At 38.1% G+C, this 5581-nt stretch overlaps 1 pseudogene across 1 annotated transcript; it reads right to left on the bottom strand.

Moving 5' to 3' along the window:
• Positions 1 to 294: 294 nt before the first annotated feature.
• On the bottom strand, positions 295 to 5310 carry LOC147628587 (uncharacterized; annotated as a pseudogene). Its single transcript, XR_015268200.1, has 5 exons — positions 4561 to 5310; positions 2334 to 2502; positions 1593 to 2239; positions 654 to 1497; positions 295 to 566 (listed from the first exon to the last, which is right to left on the bottom strand). The product of XR_015268200.1 is annotated as an uncharacterized LOC147628587 (transcript).
• Positions 5311 to 5581: the final 271 nt, after the last annotated feature.

The raw sequence follows: 5581 nt of genomic DNA, 5'->3' as shown, positions 1-5581 counted from the left end.
TATATACAACGCATGCTATTGTAGCGGGAATTACAGACCCATACACATTGCATCCATATGGAAAAAGATATCTAATAAAGGACAAGAAAAAGCCGGTCGGAACTGTTGCCTCTAACAGTGTAGATGCCAAAAATAGATCTCCCGGCGGTGTGGCAGATGAAGAGAAAGAAGAGGAAAAGGAAGACCACTGAAGAAGATCAAGCCCACCTCATCTAGACCACCTTCTCCCAACCCTGACTCTTGAGCGACGCCACAACTGATGGCGCTCTCGCAGTTGACTGATTCCAAGCGCATTGTCACTTTTCTTTATTAATCAATTGTATTGCACGTGTCAATGATGAGGACTTAAATGTGTTTTTGTGTTTTGCTTTGTGAATCAATTTCCTGTAAGTTTATTAATGTAACTCTAAAAGACTATTGGCTCGATTCTTGCCTCCACCATGTCTAGTGTGCTTAAAGTAACTTGTTCTTGCCATGTAATGTGACTTCTCCATGCCTTGAGTTGACCATATTGATAATGAACTATATGTCTTTGTGAAATATAGTGTATAATTATATAGTATATGCTGCAATCAATGACAACAGAAAAAATTAAATGTATGTATTAGTTGGTCTTATAGTATTGAGATTGTAGCAGTTTTTTAAGTTCTTACCATGTAATGAGTTACATGTTGATCACTCCATCCTGCAATGAATTCCTTTCTCCAAGTCTCTAATATGTTTTCAAATAATTTTATCTCACTATTTCTCCAGCTCTTTTTCTCCATGAATGCAAAGATCTTGTCAAGTGAAATCCACACATCTGCCTTCCGATTTTGGATTGAACCTTCATTTCCAATGTCCTTGACTGCATTATGTAGATCTTTCAATTGATTAAACATCTTTTGCTTGTTTTTATCTCGACAGTCTTTGAGGCAGTATGACAAAAATCTTTTAGCTTTCACACCACCTATTGATGGTTTTCTTGGTACTTTGCTGCCCCCTTGTGACCGCTTGTCGTCTTGCTCAATTTTAACATGCCCCCCATGCAAGCCAATGTTTGATAGCACTTTTTCTATTGCTTTGATTGCTTTTAGAGATTCTTTTTTAGGCTTTAACGTCCATGCAAAGCATATGTATAAATACACTAGCTTCTCTACAATTCTACATAGTGCATGCAATGTGCATATGTGCACTCTGGATAGAGGAATATCAAGCACTGCTTTGAAATCTTTATCTTTTAAATGCCTATCAGGAGCTTTGTTCCATAGTACACCATCTAAGTCTTGGCACTTGACATACAATATAGACATGGACTCTTTGCATTTTCACCTTTGCTTATGTTATACATGCATTTTAGAGTCTTCAAATCACCTACCATGTGCCATTCCACTTCATAGTCACCGAACCCAGGCACATGAAGGACCCTTCCATTTCTTTGCTCACTAATCATCAGAGTGATGGAATTGTAGTTTGATGAAACACCCAATGCAAAATTTCAAAGTCTTCTTTATCCACCTGTGTCATTAGGAAGAAGCTCATTTTTAATACAACTTTCGTGTTTAAATTATTTTAACGTAATACATAGTCATATTCAATGATAAAGAAGATACCTCAAAAGATCCAAGCAGCAATATGTTATTCTCCGATTGAACACTGAAATATCTTGCATCATCTTTTGTAATTGATGTGTCGAAGGCCCTGTTCATTAGAGTGATAGTAACCCTCTCCATTTTTCTGTTCTTTAAAATCTCACACTCATCCAGTTTCAAAACAAATTTTAGAACTCCTTCACATTCTTCTTGTCTAATCTCAAAGAACTGAACTCCGTACCTTTGCAAAGCTTCAAGATCAAAGAAAATATTATTATGCTGGTTAAAGAGTACCTCTCTGTCTTTAGCAACGAATGTTGCTTTTACCAAGCTTCTTAAATACCTATGAGTTCACATGTTGATGTGCAGACTTTACTTGCATTGGTTTTGGAAGTAACGAACCTTTATGCTTCTTATTTTGACATTTCTCTACTAGTACCTTAAACATTATACTATATGCTTTCTGAGAGATGCCAGTCTCATCCAACATTGCTTGCACCTGAGTTGCATCGAGCTGGTTCTTGTTCATAAAAGAAGACACATGCTTCTCATTGATTTTTTGAAACTTCTTTTGATACAGCATCTCTTCCACTATTCCTTTTGGTACCAAATGACTATAATGCACTCCAGCTTCGGAATGTACCTTGGACTCTGGATGAAGTAAAGATCTAAAAATAGAATAACATCAAATCTGATTGCTTATGTCAAACAAACAACCTAATCTAAAAAGAGAAATATATATGAAACAAGAGTTAACATTACCTTACAGCTTGTACTCGCTTCTTCATCCCTCCACTTCCAACTTTCATTTTCTCTATGTTACAAAGTTGCCTTCTTCTTTTACGTGGCCCTAGTGTTGTGTCCTTTCTCCTTAAAGCATCGATCTTTTTCTCTAAGTCTTGAATTGTTTCTTTGTTTGCCATAAGCTTCTCTGCATACAACCCATTTAGTTTTTTTATTTCAGTGTTCTCTATCTGTAGAAAATCCCTCTGTTGTTTTGCAACCATCGCTTTTGTTTCTAAGCGTTGGGCATAACCCAGCAAACCTTGTCTACCATCACCAATGAAATGTAGTAGGTTTGTAATGTTGCAAAATGGAGGTGGTGCATTTGTAAATGGATCCTTGAGATACATTGAGCCATCAGTCCACAAGTCCAAATGACGCTCTCCATTATTCCTCCTTTGCTCTTTTTGCTCATTACATTAAAAAAAACTCTTATTTCGTTTCTTCAAAGGCTGGTACTGAGATTGTATGTCCACATGAAGATGGTAAGTATCATATGTTCTTTTATATGCACCATTTCAACTATTGTTACTGAGAATTTGAGTGTCTACATGTGTTGTTGATGGTGGATTAATTGGAATCCCCAAATTTGGATTATTGTTCTCATTAGCAAAGCTAGTATTTTTTGTCATCATAAAACATATTAAAGAATTGAAACAAGAATTAACTCGATTAGTAAGGATGTCTTTTTTTAAGTTTCAGTAGGAAACCCCCCCACGGTCGAGATGATGATTAAAGCTTTCCTCGAATCTTTTAAATACACAACTACCTCAAATTCTGTGAAATCTTCGTTCTGACAAGTTTTACGTGCATCTAACAAAGAATGTTGTCTCATGATGAAACCTCATTGAAAGAATATGTATATTTTAATATATTTAAACCTACTATTATAATAGTAAAAAATGAGCCAAATTACAAATTTGGATATGTTTTAAACCTTTTTTATTTTCTCTCTCTAAGCTAAGTTGGCACTTCTTACAGGGCCCAGAATTGAGTCCACATTTCTCCTAGTGGTGGGTAGCGGTTGGTAAGGCCATATTTGGCACCCTCAGGATTCCTCTTGGGACACACGCCCTACCCTTGGTGAGGTGTGGCTGTGATTAAGGGCCTTATAGGTGGTGTTGGCAGAGCTAAGGGTTGCCTTGCATCATTAGCAAGATTGTGGCTGGTGCCTCACTTACTAGTTCTTGTAATAGTGAGTCATGTCATGGTTCCCAACTCTCATACAATAGGCAGACTAGTGGCCTCCTTGTCATGGTCTCACAAATTTGGGCATATAGTGTTAGTGTGATTAACATGGGAACCGTACAAGTTCAAATGTGGTTTACCTTTGTTGTCTATACCTAGACCGACCTTCTATTGTTGGATCATGCTGCATATAAGGGCCATATATAGGTTGAACAAGACCTTTGACTAGCATCTGACCATGTAGTTTCTGATTGATTCTCCATCTAATTACTTCACATGATAGAGCTAAGCTACGAACTTGAGTGGGCTTGACAGAAATGTGGTAGAAGTGGAAGGTGATGTGGGAGGAGGAAAAGGGTTGACATGGGTTCATGTTAGCGGAAAGATGAGGGCCAGGTGGCGGACTGAAAGGGAGTGTGTCCAATGATGGACATGCACAAAAATAGAATATATGGAGCTGAAACACCAAGAAAAAAGGGTTGTTAAAAAAAGATAAATGAAGATGAAAGGAGGGTTATAGAAGTGGCTATGTCGAAGAAGAGCATAGGGAGAAGAGGCAACCGTGTGGAGGTCGATGACAGATGCAGAGGGAGAGAGGTAGAAACTGGTTTACTTATTTTTTTATATTTAGATTTTTCTTTATAGGAGGCACAAAGAGAGACAGAGAATTTAAAAAGTGATGGAAGAGAGATTAACATAGAACATCTTTTCCTAACATTTTGCATTGAACAAATCAAATATTTCCCTTGACCTTAATGTCTTATCTTTTAAAAAAATAACTTCTTCAAAACTTTGAAAGGATGAAAGAATGGCACATAAAAAAGCACATAAAAGGAATAATAAGCCACTAACCTTGCCACTAATACAAAAAAATTATCCTTAAAAAAAAAAGGCTGCTGTCTATTTTGCCACAGAGAAAAACGTTATAAAGCAATATTATCCAAAAATCCCAATCTACAATTAATGAGAGGATATGAAAGAAAAGGAAGAGGGGGGGAAATTTGTTCCCAAAATTCACCTAAAATTGTATGTATGTAAGCCCATGCTAGCACCATCCTTGAGGCCATCTGTGGCGAGGATCAGGTAGCCAAGACCTTTTCTTCTTCAACTTGGGCGCTCCCCCTTTCCCCCTTCTTCTGATCAGCCAAGATTTCCAAGTAAAAGCATCGCCCAACACTGCCTTGAACTTGTACTCATCTCCAAGGGACCTCTTCAAGCCACCATCTCGTGTTCTCCAAACCCTGATTGCCTCAGATCTGCCAGAAAGCCGACCATACTCCATAGCCATGGCCTCTTTGGAGAGCTCTTTGGACAGCAATGGAGCGTCCTCTCCCCATTTTCTACTCAATTTGTGAGGCATAAAGAACCTAATGGCACTCTTCAGTCTCCAACCCAGGAATCTCAATACATGCCTATCTCGTGCTGCAGCAGAAGAAGAAGAAGAAGAAAAGCTTGCAGCTCTGTGCCAAATGGGCTTCAACCACCTCATGGCGCTGTGGATGAGTACAGAGGAGGAAGAAGAAGGAGGTGAAATGGGTGGGCGTTGGGGGTAGGAGAGCTTGTGTTGACCTAAAAAGCTCGCCTCAAGCAAAATGTGCAGAATGAGCAGAGCAGGTGTTTGTCTTGAAGCGAAAAGCCCAAGGGGGCCCTTGCAAACACCGTCCATGTAACTTTGAAGATCACCTTTCTAGTTTGTTTATTAGAGCACTTGGAACATCCTTATAGGCAACCTAAGGTAATTTAATGTGCTTCCCCTCCTTTAATGCTCATCTCTATCGACTTTGGGTCGTTGACTTTTTTTGCACAAGAGGTTTGTAAAACCATTTTTCCAAACCTCCAAATAACTAAAATTCTCAGCCTTTGATTTCAAGGCAACTCAATCTTCCATTAGATTTTTTTTTAAAAAAAAATAAGGTCAGCCCTTAAAAATACATAATGCTAAGGGATAATCTTAGTGATGAGTTGGATGATGTTACTATGTATAAGAAGATGGTCAGTAGCTTAATTTACATGACTATATCACTAGATCGAATTCATAT

This window comes from Cibotium barometz, chromosome 19 (assembly GCF_041138505.1).
Source record: "Cibotium barometz isolate CiBa-2024 chromosome 19, ASM4113850v1, whole genome shotgun sequence".
Lineage (NCBI taxonomy): Eukaryota > Viridiplantae > Streptophyta > Polypodiopsida > Cyatheales > Cibotiaceae > Cibotium > Cibotium barometz.
Note: the sequence above shows the minus strand (reverse complement) of the source record. Positions and strands in the feature narration are given on the sequence as shown.